Raw genomic sequence first — 16,750 nt, forward strand, 5'->3', positions numbered from 1 at the left:
CGAACCCAGGTCTCCCGCACAAATGCCCACCCTACATATGTAATTAGGCTGTGGATCACGAATGTCACTGAGCTTTGTAAACAAGACGCATTAGAAAAATTGCAAGTACTCAGATTTAGGGAGAAATTGACTCCTACCTTTTTTATTAAGTGGGCGGTTCAGCTTGTTTTTCTTTCTTTTAAAATTTTTTTCTTCTCAAAGAGCTTAATTTTGTTTAGTCTTCTTGCCTTCACTCACTTTGTCAAGAATAGTTGACTCTCTGGTCAGAATTCCCTGTGAGCCAAACTGGTTTCATGTACTAAATCGGCTCTTATGTACTAAACTGTGCTGTTATAAATCCTGTTATTACAGAAATGAAAATGCTGCCTTCTGCATAGACAAGCTGGACCCCCCACTTGCTTGTCTACTATAGGCAATTGAATTCACTAGCCCTTGGCCTGGTCTGCCAAATTGATTTATTATTTAGATGGGAGGTTCATTTTCTGAGAGATTCCAGAAGCAGAAAGACCAAGTAAAATCAATATCAGCTTGGATTTTGCCAGATTTTAAAATTAACTTTCTCCTCAGGATTTGATAAAATGAAATAAAATTCTTTCAGTATTTTTGTAATCATAAAAGAACCATATTCATATGATGTCTTAGGTTTTGCTTTCAAATAGAAAAATAAGATATGGGGAAGATATATGAGGCTATATAAAATAAGCACATCAGAGATGATAATCATTGAAGCCAGTCATGGAGATTCATTATACTATTCTGTCTACTTTTATGTGTGTTTGAAAGCTGACATAATTAAAAATGAGAACACAGCTAATTGAAGCAAAGAGAAGGACTTCCCTGGTGGTCCAGTGGCTGGGACTCTGAGCTCCCAGTGTCGGGGCTCGGGTTCGATCCCTGGTTGGAGAACTGAATCCCACATGGAGAACTAAGACCCGGAGCAGCCAAATAAATTTTTTAAAAAAATGAAAATAAAGAGACTGCATTCATGGTTTGTTGCAGTTTGTTTTCATAAGTATTTTCATGGTCTAAGAATTTTGATAGGTTAATTGGGAAATCTATAAAATCATGCAGAATTTTGAAAATTTCCAACCATTTCAGATTAGCTTTTATTTTATACAAAAACCTAGTGAGTTCCCTGGTGGCTCAGAGGTTAAAGCATCTGCCTGCAATGCAGGAGACCTGGGTTCGATCCCTGGGTTGGGAAGATCCCCTGGAGAAGGAAATGGCCACCCACTCCAGTATTGTTGCCTGGAGAATCCCATGGACGGAGGAGCCTGGAGGGCTACAGTCCACGGGGTCCCAAAGAGTTGGACACGACTGAGCGACTTCACTTATCAGTGAGTGATATGATTACTTTTTGGTGTTATTATGCATTCAAGGATATTTTGTGGTCAAGTGACTACACTTGCCCAAGGTCACATAACCACCTAGCACTAGAAGATGGAGTAGAAAACCAGGCTCTCTTGACTGCTATGCTGCGTCTAATTTTATACAAATGTCAGAAGGATGAAATAGTTCCCAATTAAGCTTGAATAAGCCTCCTATAATTGCTGGGATATGTTGCTAATGTGATGCTAGCATATTTTTAATACAGAATTTCAGACGAGGGGCGAGATGAGAATTTCAGAACTGATGAGGGGTGCGAGGATGAGAAGCTGCCATTTATCAAGCCAGATGTACTTTTAGGTGTTTTATATTCATTTACATTTTCCCAAATCCTTAGTTTTGAGTCCTGCCTCCTCCAGTTCATGAGCTTAGGGACCTGGAGCAACTGACACGACACCTTTCGACCTCATTTTCTTCATCTGTGAAAAGGAGGTGATGATACCTACCTAACTGGAGTTTGAAGAGAGTTAATAAGATAATGTATAATAAATGCTTAACTCTGTGCCAAGTATATGCCAAAATTATTTTAAAAAGCAAGAAGGAGGATTCCTGTAAGATTCAGGGAAGGACAGAAATCATCCAGAGAACTGTCAACTGTCTGGCATGACTGTCTCCAATTTTCCCTTCCTCTGCTCTGTTCTCTCTAGTTAGTGATAGTCACCTTGGGTTTTTTTTGTTGTTGCTGTTGTTTGTGATTTTTTAAAAAATTATTTATTATGTATGTATTTAGTTGCAGCACTTGTGATCTTTTAGGGGCAGCATGTGAGATCTAGTTCCCCAACCAGGGATTGAATCCTGGCTCCCTGAATCAGGAAAACAGAATTTAAGCCACTGGACCACCACGGAAGTCTCAGTATTCACCTTGTTTTAATCATGTATCATGTTTTAACATGATCATGTTATTACTTGCTCAAAACTGTTACATGGTTCCCTACAATCCATCAACATTCCAGAATCTTTTTGTCAGCCCAAAGCATATTGTTTACTACCAAATTCAAACCTTTGCAACTCTCTGTAGACCTTAAAGGTAATACTGTGTGAAACATATGCTGGTGATAATTTAACAATTCAGTAAAGTAGGGAAGAGCAATTTAATAAATGGTGATATTTAAAAATATATCCTCATAGTTCATATTTCACATCAAAATTACTTCCAAGTGAATAAAAAATGGAACTATAAAAAGCAGATCAAAAATTGAAACCATAAAAATATGAATATAATACTTCTTTATAGAGAATGATGAGTTAAGCTTTAAAACAGTTGGAGAAAAGTCGTAAAAGAAGCTCTTAAAATATTTGACAATATAAAATGAAAAGCTATGTCAAATATAGTAAAAGACAATGCTTGGAAAAATATTTGCCATAGATATGAGAGGAAAGAAAAGAATTCTTTAATATTTGAAGAGCACATACTAAATAATAAGAAAATACAAAGGCTCTCAGTGGGAAAATGACATTAACGAACAAATCACAAAAGAGGACATGTGAATGGCTAATAAACATATGAATAAATGTTCACCTGCACTAGTAATCAAAAATGCTAATGGAACAACAAGAGACCAATTTTCACCTATTAATTAGCAAAGATGAAAAAAGACAATACTCTCTGTTAGATAGAGTGCTGTAAGAAGGGCATTCATCTACTGATAATGGGAGGGGAAACTGATGCAGTCTTTTTGGAAGGCAATTTAGCAACATGTTTCAGAAGCTAAAATATAGTCCTATCCTTTGACCTGTAGTTCCACTGCTAATAACAATCACTCCCCAGGAAGTAAGCTAAAGTCTGTACAAAATTTATGCAAAGAGGTGCTCGTTTATAATTACCAAATTGTCAGTCAACCTAAATGTCCAACAATGGACATGCAAAGAAATAAATGATTGTATAATCTTGACAGAATATTGTCTAAGCTATTAAAAATTGTACCTATGGTAACTAGTAATAACACAGGAAACATTATATAATGTCTAGAAATATAAAGATTACATATCACAGTACATATACCCAGCTATCTAAAAGTTATGCAGATGAGTAGAAGTAGAAGGAACAACTGTTAATGTGGTAAGTATCCCAGAGGGGCAAGACTATTCTTATACTCAGTTCAGTTCAGTTCAGTCGCTCAGTCGTGTCTGACTCTTTGTGACCCCATGGATTGTAGCACGCCAGGCTTCCCTGTCCATCATCAATTTCTGGAGCTTGCTCAAGCTCATGCCCATCGAGTTGGTGATGCCATCCAACCATCTCATCTTCTGCCGCCCCCTTCTCCTCCTGCTTTCAATCTTTCCCAGCATCAGGGTCTTTTCAAATGAGTCAATTCTTCGCATCAGGTGGCCCAAGTATTGGAGCTTCAGCTTCAGCATCAGTCCTTCCAATGAATATGCAGGACTGATTCCTTTAGGATGGACTGGTTTGATCTCCTTGCAGTCCAAGAGACTCTCAAGAGTCTTCGTCAAACTACAGTTTAAAACTATCAATTCTTTGGCACTCAGCTTTCTTTATGGTCCAACTCTCACATCCATACATGACTACTGGAAAAACCCTAGCTTTGACTAGACGGACCTTTGTCAACAAAGTACTGTCTCAGCTTTTTAATATGCTGTCTAAGTTGGTCATGCTTATATTATTCATGATAAATTTTCTGTTTACAACTTTTGACAATAGGCATGTATTTTTTGCTATTTAGAAAAATGGATGTTTAGAGCAGACTGAAAAATGCTACATATACTGTAAATATGCCATTATCAATATTTAACCAGTATTATTATTAGTGTGTTTGATGTCCAGCAGATGGAGCTGCATCCCTTAACATTCAGCACAAACACAGACTTAAAAACTATGGCCACATTTTCATCTGTTGTGTTTTGTTTGAAGAAAATCCTGTCTATCCTCCTAAGTGTTGTGAAGCGTATGTTATTTTTTTTTTTAAAGTAAAGTGAAGTCACTCAGTCATGTCTGACTCTTTACAACCCCGTGGACTGTAGCCTACCAGGCTCCTGCATCCCTGGGATTTTCCAGGCAAGAGTACTGGAGTGGGTTGCCATTTCCTTCTCCAGAGGAACTTTCCAACCCAGGGATCAAACCCAGGTCTCCTGCATTGTAAGCAGATGCTTTACCGTCTGAGCCACGAGGGAAGTCTTTTTTTTTTTTTTTTGAAGGATTACGTTTAAAATTTGTTTTGAGAATTTTGTGCAGCCCCTCTGAGATAATTGGAGACACCCTGGGCTGTCACAGAAAGCAGGACTAGTAATGGGTTTGGGGAACTAGAGAACTTGAGAGATTAACTGATTGTGTGGGGCCACACAGGGAGTTGAGGCAGAGCCAGGAAAAACAAGCCAAGGGACCTGTTCACTGGTCTTCCTTTGCTGAGTAAATTGTGTTTTGATGTGTGAGTGCTTGGGCTTCGCATTTCAGTATAATTTCAGAACTGATCTTTTCATTGGTCCTCACCACACATTTAGGGTGGTGATTAAAAACACTGGCTTTGGAGTTATAAAGGCCTAATTTCCAAACCTAATTTTATAATTTCTTAGCTGTGTGACTTTGGGCAAGTCACTTCACCTCTCTGTGCCTTACTTTGTCATTTGCAAAATAGAGATAGTAAAAACAAAATCTATTCCTAGGATTGTTGTGAGAGTCAAATGAGATAATGCGTGTAGACGTGTTTGGCATAGTGTCTGGTGCAGGGTAAGTGTGAAGTCAATGTTAGTGTGGTTGTCATTCATTCTTTTGTTTTGGAATACTAACTGTGTGCTAGACAGGGGGCTCTGCACTGGGGAGAGTTAACAGATAAGTTCCTGCCTTGTAAGAGTTTAGGCAAGGTATCCCCTGGGGAGGTAGCAGTGACAGAACTTGGAGCCAGAATTTCTGGATTTCTGTGTGACCCTGATTTATTTTAAACCTCAGATAAATTACTTAATCTCCATCTTCCTCTTGATAAAACAAGGGTTGGGGACCATATGATCTGTAAAATATCTTCCAGCTCTGAAACATTCTATGACTGTATTTCAAAGAACATTACTGAATGAGATCAAATCAATGTTATTATCTTTCAAATATATTCACATTATGTAGTCTCTTCTCCAGAGGTGCAAAATTCTCATAATTAGGTAAAGTTCCAAGAGCCAACAGAATGATTACAGCAGAAGCTGGATAAGACACCCATCTATGAGAGGCTGGAGTAGAGAAAAATCAGTCCTCAAAAAATGTATAGAAATACTCCCTCGCAAAATATTATATTCATGGGTAGTTTAATTGCCAAAGAATACAAATAGTTAATTTCCATTTCTACAGATTTCATGTGATATCAAAATGCCTTTGTTATTTTCAAGTTATAACAAAATGGTATTGCATTATTCCTCTGTGTGTGTGTGTGTGTGTGTGTGTGCACGCACAGCATACACAGGCAGGTACAATTTTTCATATAAGCATATCTGTGCTTGACGATTAGTCTGCTTTTGTATTCCCTCCCTCCCTTTCTCTTCACTCTCTCTCTCATTTTGGCCACACTGGTTGGCTTATGAGATCTTAGTTTCCCAACCAGGGGTCAAACCTCTCCCCTCAACCCCCAGCACACAGTGGGAAGTGGGAGTCCTAACCACTGGTGCTCAGTCACTCAGTCATGTCCGACTCTTTGTGACCCCATGGACTGTAGCCCACCAGGCTCCTCTGTCCATGGAATTGTCCAGGCAAGAATACTGAAGTGTGTTACCATGCCCTCCTCCAGGGGAATCTTCCCAACCCAGGGATCGAACCTGTGTCTCTTACATCTCGTGCACTGAAGGTGGATTCTTTACTGCTGAGCTACTGGGGACGCCCCACTGGACCACCAGGGAATTCATGCTTTTGTTCTCTTGATTGTATTCACTTAAATCAGTGATTGGCAAACTTTCAGTAAGGGATCAGATAGCAAACATTTTAGGCGCTGTGGGTCCCATACCACCTCTGTTGCTGTTGCTGCTTCTCCTCCTCCTCTTTCTCCTGTTCCAACTATTTAATAACATAAAGACCATTCTTAAATCCCAGGGTGTAAAAAATAGACTGAGGATTAGATGTGGGCTGCAGGGCATAGTTTACTGACCTTCATCTTAAATCGAATTTTCAGCCTCCTGTATCTACTGGTTTGGTTTCATAGAATCTCTCCATTTCTACCACATCCCACTGCACTCAGGGCCCAGGTTGTTTCTCACTCCAGTCTCTACTCTCATCTGGTTCTGCACCCTCCCCGCTTCCCATTTAATTTCCTTCTTTGTAGTACCAATCACACCCTGGCTACCAGTGCTTTACAAAACATATGCTTTGCAAAACCTCCTAAAGGTTTTGGTAAAGCATGACAAGTGAAAGTGAAAGTATTAGTTGCTCAGTCATGTCTGACTCTGTGTACTGTAGCCCACCAGGCTCCTCTGCCCAAGGGGTTCTCCATGCAAGAATAATGGAGTGGGTTGCTATGCCCTCCTTCAGAGATCTTCCTGACCTAGGGATCAAACTTCACTCTCCTGCACTGAAGGCAGATTCTTTACTATCTGAACCACTGGGGGAAAAAGCAGAGGATTATGTTTAAAATTTGTTTTGAGAATTTGGTGAAACCTCTCAGATAATTGGAGACACTCAGGCGATGCTCCAGCAGAAAGCATCACTGCTGAACCAAAATGGTGCTGATCTAGTCCAACAGATTGACTGCTCCAGAGACAGGACTCCTCAACATATCTGTCCCATGAAACAATTTGCCAGGTTTCCTGAGCCCAGGTCCCTAATCATGGCAATGGCATGGACTTCAGCTCAGTTCAGCTCAGTGGCTCAGTCGTGTCTGACTTTTTGCAAACCCATGGACTGCAGCACACCAGGCTTCCCTGACCTTTACCAACTTCCGGAGCTTGCTCAAACTCATGTCCATCGAGTTGGTGATGTCATCCAACCATCTCATCCTCTGTCTTCCCCTTCTCCTCCCACCTTCCATCTTTCCCAGCATCAAGGTCTTTTCCAGTGAGTCAGTTCTTCACATCAAGTGGCCAAAGTATTGGAACTTCAGCTTCAGCATCAGTCCTTCCAATGAATATTCAGGACTGATTTCCTTTATGATTTACTGGTTTGATCTCCTTGCAGTCTAAGGGACTCTCAAGAGTCTTCTCCAACACCACAGTTCAAAAGCATCAATTTTTCAGTGCTCAGCTTTCTTTATGGTCCAACTCTCACATCCATACATGACTACTGGAAAAACCATAGCTTTGACTAGACGGACGTTTGTCGACAAAATGTCTCTGCTTTTTAATATACTGTCTAGGTTGGTCATAGCTTTTCTTCCAAGGAGCAAGAGTCTTTTAATTTCATGGCTGCAGTTACCATCTGCAGTGATTTAGGAGCCCAAGAAATACAGTCTGTCACTGTTTCCATTACTTCCCCATCTATTTGCCATGAAGTGATGGCACTGGATGCCATGATCTTCATTTTTCTGAATGCTGAGTTTTAACTCTGCTTTTTCACTCTCCTCTTTCACTTTCATCAAGAGGCTCTTTAGTTCCTCTTCGCTTTCTGCCATAAGGGTGGTGTCATCTGTATATCTGAGGTTGTTGATGTTTCTCCTGGCAATCACGATTTTACCTTGTGAATCATCCAGCTTTGTGTTTCGCATGATGTGCTCTGCATATAAGTTAAATAAGCAGGGTGACAATATACAGCCTTGACGTACTCCTTTCCCAATTTTGAACCAGTCCATTGTTCCATGTCCAGTTTTAACTGTTGCTTCTTGACCTGCATACAGATTTTTCAAGAGGCAGGTAAGGTGGTCTGGTATTCCCATCTCTTTCAGAATTTTCCACAGTTTGCTGTGATTCACACAGTCAAAGGCTTTAGCATAGTCAATGAAGCAGAAGTAGATGTTTTTCTGGAATTCTGTTGCTTTTTCTATGATCCAACAGATGTTGACAATTTGATCTCTGCTTCTTCTGCCTTTTCTAAATCCAGTTTGAACATCCAGAATTTCTCAATTCATGTACTGTTGAAGTCTAGCTTGGATAAATTTGAGCATTACTTTGCTAGCATGTGAGATGAGTGCAATTGTGTGGTAGTTTGAGAACTCTTTGGCATTGCCTTTCTTTGGGATTGGAATGAAAACTGACTTTTCCAGTCCTATGGCCACTGCTGAATTTTCCAAATTTTCTGGCATATTGAGTGCAGCACTTTCACAGCATCATCTTTTAGGATTTGAAATAGCTTAGCTGGAATTTCATCACGTCCACTAGCTTTGTTTGTGTGATGCTTCCTAAAGCCCACTTACTTGACTTTGCCCTCCAGGAAGTCTGGCTCTAGGTGAGTGATCACATCATCGTGGTTATCTAGGTCATGAAGATCTTTTTTGTATAGTTCTTCTGTGTATTCTTGCCACCTCTTCTTAATATTTCTGCTTCTATTAAGTCCATACTGTTTCTCTTCTTTATTGTGCTCATCTTTGCATGAAATGTTCCCTTGGTATCTAATTTTCTTGAAGAGATCTCTAGTCTTTCCCATTCTGTTGTTTTCCTCTATTTCTTTGCATTGATCACATTCTTCAAGTACTTACTGAGCATCAATTATGTACTTGGTATTGTACTACAGACTATGGGCACAGCAAAAAACCATCATGGCCATGGTTGTGGTCTTCACAGAGCTTCCACATGATAATAAGAGAGACAGACATGGAAGCATTTCTGTGTCATACTGCACGAATTGCATGGTGTCTGTGGGAGAACAGAGCAGGGCACCTGACTGAATATGGAGGTCGTGGGAGGTGGTGCCCAGAGGAACTGACACCTACCGCTATGTGGATCCCAGTAGTAGAGCCAATTCCAGCCTCAGGGACCCTAATCTTCTTAGCTGGTGGGTCTTGAGCTCTGCTTAGACCTTTGCTAACAGCAATCATACCTGCAGCCTTACCCCTTTGGACTGAGTGTCTGGTTTCAGTCCTATTTCCTAGGCTCCATTCTCCAGAAACAATCTAAACAGGCCCCTGGCCACAGCTCACACCTAGAACACTGACCCTAACCTCATCCTGAAGGTCTGGTTCTTCCAGGTAAAGCATTTTTTTTGCTGAAGTGATGACAATTAAGCAGCCAATTGGCAAGAACGGTAATGATCAGCTTTATCAGCTTTCATATATTAATACTGATAGGAGCAATTACTCTTTTCAGACATCACACATTTGCTTTTTCAAGCATGATGGGTTGGTCATGAAGGCGGAAAGAATAGAATATCCAATGTTAAATGGGTATTTGCTATTAATACTCAACATTTTGAGTTTAAACTCTGACTCCTCAAGAAAATTGGTCCGAGAAGGTCCTCTTACTCTTCATTAACTACCAAATAAATAAAAGGACCTCCTCCTTTTATTCCCACCCCCCTTGCTCAGGGGCTTCTTGGGAGGTATGTTGGCCCATTCATATGTTAATTCTGTAGAGCCCTCGGTGCTTTCACAGAGGCCCTGTACAATGAGAGGGGAGTCTGCATATTTCAAAAGAGCAGCATATGCTCCTAAAGGTGAACGTGCAATATCGCTCTGCAGGGGAAATACAGTGCATTATTCTTTGCCCCTTTGCTGAGAGAGTTTACAAGCAACATTTGGAAATGGATGGCATTTTTCTATATAGAGATCGAATTTGACAATTAACCATCATTTTTTTTTTATTGAAAGGTTCAGGTCTTCTAAATTACTCTCCTTTTAAAACATGTAAATAAATAAGAGAAATGAAAATTGCAATTCTTGGAAAAGCCCCAGAAGTGCCTTCCCCTGAGGCTGTTTAACTGTTCTTTTGAAAAAGGATTCTCCTCAGAAAAAATTCTGAGCTGGTGGGGAAGTGGACAGTGGGTATAACTTAATATGAAAAATCTCTTTCTCGTTCTCTTATTTTCATTGTTAAATGTAATGTGTCCTGTCACAGGAGTGCTTGATGTTTAGGGGATAATTTCAGATATGCAAATGATTCATTAGTCATTATCAAATATGATTTGATAATCATATTTCAGAAAAAACTTCTGATGGACATTAATTGCTTCTTCTAGAATGATATTCTAGTGCTCAGTAATGACAAACACTGTGTATTAATTTCACATGTATTAGAAATAATGATTAGAGTAAAAACTATTTGATGTAATGACCATTAGTTCAGAGCTGTTGAATGATACTTCATGGCTTAAGATGAATAATAATGGCCCATTTTTCATCAGACAGATGTTCCATCTTATTGTGTAAAGAAGTTACGTCATTGAAACAGAAAATGTAAAAGAATTAGAATAAACCGTATCACTAAGCTTGGTTAGCAAAATTGAACAATTAATATCTGAAATCATTACCATTTGCTATACACTATGAGCTGTTTTTATCATGTTTTTTATGGGATCAGTTTTGAAGAATGTTTCACAAAGAAAAATTTTTAAAAATTAGAGTAGAAATCCATAATAACATGGTTCAGGGTTATATGGACTTACGAAATGATGCAGTGTCAAACCACAGTTTTGTAAAAATAAAAAAAAAATTAAATTTGAAAAGTAACTGTGGATCTCCTGGGTGGTTTGCTGGGTGGCTGGGAGATAGGAGTGCAAAAGAGATTATTTATTTTAAACTTACTTTTCACTGTCTGTATTTTTTTAACTTTTTGCATATTGTATACCATATGCATGTGTTGTTGTTAAGTCGCAAAGTCATGTCTGACTCTGTGACCCCACGGGCTGTATGCCACCAGGCCCCTCTGTCCATGGAATTTTCCAGGCAAGAATACTAGAGTGGTTGCCATTTGCTTCTCCAGGGGATCTTCCCAACCAAGGGATCGAACCTGTGTCTCTTGCATTGGCAAGTGGGTTCTTTATCACTGGGCCACCTGGGAAACATATGAGTGTGTTACCTATTGGTAAATAATTTTATTATAAATAACAGTAGCAACTCATTCGGAGAAGGCAGTGGCAGCCCACGCCGGTACTCTTGCCTGGAGAATCCCGTGGGTGGAGGAGCCTGGTGGGCTGCCGTCCGTGGGGTCTCTATGAGTCGGACACGACTGAGCGACTTCACTTTCACTTTTCACTTTCATGCATTGGAGAATGAAATGGTGACCCACTCCAGTGTTCTTGCCTGGAGAATCCCAGGGACGGGGGAGCCTGGTGGGTTGCCTATAGGGTTGCACAGAGTCAGACACAACTGAAGCAACTTAGCAGCAGCAGCAGCAGCAGCAACTCATTACCATATTTTAAAGTGGAGAGGTAGCCTCTAAAGAGTTAGAGTCAGATACACACACACACACACACACACACACACACACACACACATACACCTACCCTACACATTATAAACATATAGGTTCATCTTCTAATTCTGCCTCTTTCTAGTTAACAAGCCATGAGCAAATTGCTTACCTTTTCTGAACTAAGAGAACCTGCCTCATGGGCTTGATAGGAGGACAGAAATAGGTTTCAGCATGACTGCTAATGTATGGTATGTGCTCAATAAACATTGCTGAGCATTACTAGTTTACATCTTACTAAAACAGTCTTATCTAATACAATTGTCTCTAACATCTGTTACTCTTCTTTTCACAGTACCTATGCTAGAATCATGGCTTCTTTGTGGTAAGGTTTTTAAAAGTTAGTATTTATGTGTGCTTGCTTTTTTTTAGTTACAGCCAGTTAAACAGATTCATTCCTCTCTTCTTCCCTCCCTCTCGTTCTTCTTTCTTCCCCATCACAAGCTTTTCCTGGTTCTTTACTAAGTGCCAGCCACTGTGTAAGTGCAGAGTGCAGATAAAACCTTAGAAATCATTGATTGTAAATTTTTCTAGCGATGCAAGAATTCTTTCTGCCACCTATTCCATAAGTGGCTCAGCTATTGCTGTAACCCTTCTATCAACAGGGACCTTGCTGCTTCCTGAAGGATTGTTTTCCTTTTCGAACAATTCTAACTTGTTAGAATGTTCCTTTTTTCATGTTGAACTAGGAATCCGTGTCCCTGTAGCTTCCATAGTTAGAAAGACCCCTGTCATACTCCTAACTCTTCTCTCACTTGGAAAACTTTACTTCTAATTAGTTGCAAAGCCAGAATTAGAATCTAGATCCCTGACTCCTGCTCCAGTGCTCTTTAGAGGTCCTTTTACATAGAAATCTTTTTCAGTCAAGTTGGCTGCCTTAGATCTTGTTGAACTCCCTGACCTTGTCAAGAAGACTGACTGTACTGAGGACTTCATTTTGAGTACAAAGGAGAAACTCCTTAGAGCACTTCCGAGGCAGGACCTACTGCGTCCTAGTTCATGTTCCTGCAATCCAGTGGTCATCCTAGTGTCATCCACTGTACTGAGGACAAGAAACTGTGAGAGCAATCCTCCATGTGTTTCCTAGATGTGCTGGTCAAAAAGTGCGTCCTCTCAGTTATTCTCAGCAAGGCATCTAAACAAGACAAATCTCCTTGATATTCTATTCAGTTTTTCAGTGAGTCTCAAAATTTACCACAAAGTTATTTTTTCAGTGCTGCCAATGTCCTATGGGAACAAAATACTTTACGCAGTCACTGTCACCTTGACCCTTAATTGTCAATGAATGCAGACAGAGAACAGGTGCTCTTAAGATGCGGTGTAGGAATGTGTAACTTCTGAAACAGGCGTCAGTGTCAGAGTCCAGAAAATCTTTGACAAGGTCGAATGTAAGATAGTCAGATCAATAATTCTTACTCCTTGACCTGCTGATTAGTGGGTGAGCTGGGTGAGTGATCCGGAGCAAATTGGGAGCAGGTGTCTTTCAGTGCAGCTGCCACTGGGACGGGTCCTTGTTTGGCCAGGAGGGGGCAGCAGAGAGTTAGCTTGTCCATGAGCCGGGCGAACCCAGAGTTGGGGTGAGTACCAGGAAGATCTCTGAGCTGAAGGGTGTGGGATTGTCTGCCAAAAGGGTAGAAGAGATGCTGAGAGAGTAAGAGGTCTATGGTGGGGTTGTCATGTCGGGGAGGAGACAATCAGAGAGGAGGAACCTTTGTGAGGTGCTTTGTGAGAGCACCCAGGTTGGTGGAACACCTATGAACCTGGTTGGAGCCAAACAAACCTTGGCACTGAAATGAGGCTTTGACTTGGGAAGGGTGACATCTCTGAGCTTTAGTCTCCTCATGCATAAAAGGGGGGGTAATAATAATGCTTACCTCATAGCATTATTATAAGACAATTCTGGTGTATACTGAACAATTAAAATTATATAATAATAACTTTCTGTTGCTCCTCAAAAGACAACACTTGGTGAAATGAGGATTTAAGGAGCCACTTTCTAGAACCTTCTGAACAGGAAGGCCAAAGGTTTTCTCTGCTCCCATTTGAAACCTCACATTTGGGCAATAGAATCGTACTACTAAGTTGTCTCTATTCCTGATGTTTTCCAGATCATTTTAAAGTCTGAAGATAAATTTTCCCCAGTCACCATAAAACATGTAAATGTTTGCATAGCCCCAAATATCTGTGTCCAAACACTGTCTCCCAGATTGTCATTTACACCTGGAATTGGCACAAGAACTCCTCCTATGAACTTTGGATCAAAATGTGTGGTTTTGAAAATAGGCTCAGCCTCCTTTGGGGGGAGCTCAGCTGGGCCGTGGGGATCCAGGGTGGGGGAAATACTTTGGAGTAACCCCTGAGATAAGATCACAGCAGGGGTGTTCCTGAGTGTGTTTTGTTTTTCACTCTGAGTTTTCAAAGCACACCACTGGATACCATTTTTTTGGTTCTTGGATTTTTTTCCTGTGTCCTCTACCCACAGCATTTCAGAGTGAAAATGCTCCTGACTTAGATAATGCTATCAAAAGAGTACACACAGGAGCTGACACCTTGGACACAGTGGTGAAGGAGCAGGTTATAGAAAGTAGGAAGAAAAAAAATGAAAGAGGGAAGCTGGGATCATGGAAGTGAACATGACTGGAACACTGGTTCTCTTCAGGACTGGCCTCAATCCAGAATGTTGTATGCATATTCACTAACTTTCTTTTCAATGTTTCCAAGTTAAAAAAAAAGTTAAGAATGGTTACCCCTGCTTGAATAAGAAGTTACAGAAGAATCTTGATAGAAGAATAAAAATAATGACCAGTCTAGAATTAGAGTAGCCTTGAGGAAGAGACCTAAAGAGGAGCTTGGGATCTTAATTCCCTGACCACAGACTGAACTTGGGCCCTCTGCACTGAAAGTTTGGAGTCCTAGCCACTGGACCACCAAGGAAGTCCCACAAATATGGAATTTAGATTCAGTTCTTTTTGGCAGTCCATAGTTCTCCACTTGTGTTCTTCATAAGAAGTAAGCTTCAAAGGGGTCCTGGGGCACTAAATAACAGAAAGTGCTGAGTTAAACTGAATCCTTACAGACCCCTTCTGAAGGGCCAAACTCGTCCAGCTCTCTATGTTAGGGTTCAAACTTTATTCTCATTATTGCCCTCCTGCTTCCAGCAGTCTTTTCAGACATTTTTTTTTTCTCAGTTGTCTCCTCATGAAATTTTAATATTACAGATATACTGCTTATCTTTTATGGACTGTATGTATATCTGTGCCTTATACATAAAGTGGAACTTCCCAGGTGGTGCTAGTGGTAAAGAGCCTGCCTCCCAACTCAGGAGATGCAAGAGATATGGGTTCGATCCCTGGTTCGGGAAGATCCCCTGGAGAAGGGAACGACAACCCACTCCAGTATTCTTGCCTGGAGAATCCCATGGACAGAGGAACTTGGTGGGCTATAGTCCATGGGGTTCCAAAGAGTCACACACAATTGAAGCAACTGAGCACACAGACATACATAGAGTGAAAATTTTTTTCAATCATCCAAGAACCAATGTTCTCCTCTCTTTGGGGATAATGTCGCCTTGTTGTCAATGCATGCTGCATGTGGGTGAACACTGAACCCTAAGAGGAGAGGGTAAGTGAGGATTCTCACCCTTATTTGACCCTGTGGAGGCAAAACTTTCAGGATCACTTCAGTGAAGTAATGCATATTTGCAACAGTGCTTCGAGCTAATAATAGCTATGATAACATCCCCAGATAATGATTTCATGATGGATGCTGGGAAGAAAGGACAATTGATTCAGTCCCAGTCTCAGGGGCTTAAAAAATATGAACGTGTGGGTCCCACTCCTGGAGATTTGGACTATACTGGTCTGGATGCTAGAGATTTTAAAAACTCCTCGGGTATTTCAGTGTGCCAGCAAAGCTAAAAAATGCTAACTTCCAAGACTTTAATGTGAATAAAAATAACTTTAAAATCTTTTTTATACCTTTGTTGATATAGAATTGACATATGATATTATGTAAGGAAAAACATCTATTTCTGCTTTATTGACTATGCCAAAGCTTTTGACTGTGTGGATCACAATAAACTGTGGAAAATTCGGAAAGAGATGGGAATACCAGACCACCTGACCTGCCTCTTGAGAAATCTGTATGTAGGTCAGGAAGCAACAGTTAGAACTGGACATGGAACAACAGACTGGTTCCAAATAGGAAAAGGAGTATGTCAAGGCTGTATATTGTTACCCTGCTTATTAACTTACATTCAGAGTACATCATGAGAAACGCTGGGCTGGAAGAAGCACAAGTTGGAATCAAGATTGCCGGGAGAAATATCAATAACCTCAGATATGCAAATGACACCACCCTTATGGCAGAAAGTGAAGAGGAACTAAAAAGCCTCTTGATGAAAGTGAAAGAGGAGAGTGGAAAAGTTGGCTTAAAGTTCAACATTCAGAAAACTCAGATCATGGCATCTGGTCCCATCACTTCATGGGAAATAGATGGGGAAACAGTGGAAATAGTGTCAGACTTTATTTTTTTGGGTTCCAAAATCACTGCAGATGGTGATTGCAGCCATGAAATTAAAAGATGCTTACTCCTTGGAAGAAAAGTTATGACCAACCTAGATTGCATATTCAAAAGCAGAGACATTACTTTGCTGACTAAGGTCTGTCTAGTCAAGACTATGGTTTTTCCAGTAGTCATGTATGGATGCGAGAGTTGGTCTGTGAAGAAAGCTGAGTGCCGAAGAATTGATGCTTTTGAACTGTGGTGTTGGAGAAGACTCTTGAGAGTCCCTTGGACTGCAAGGAGATCCAACCAGTCCATTCTGAAGGAGATCAGTCTTGGCTGTTCTTTGAAAGGACTGATGCTGAAGCTGAAACTCCAATACTTTGACCACCTCATGCAAAGAGTTGACTCATTGGAAAAGACTCTGATGCTGGGAGGGATTGGGGGCAGGAGGAGAAGGGGACGACAGAGGATGAAATGGCTGGATGGCATCACCGACTCAATGGACATGAGTTTGAGTGAATTCCGGGAGTTGGTGATGGACAGGGAGGCCTGGCGTGCTGCAATTCATGGGGTTGCAAAGAGTCGGACATGACTGAGTGAC

The sequence above is a fragment of the Oryx dammah genome, unplaced genomic scaffold (genome assembly GCF_014754425.2).
Source record: "Oryx dammah isolate SB20612 unplaced genomic scaffold, SCBI_Odam_1.1 HiC_scaffold_23, whole genome shotgun sequence".
Classification (NCBI taxonomy): Eukaryota; Metazoa; Chordata; class Mammalia; order Artiodactyla; family Bovidae; genus Oryx; species Oryx dammah.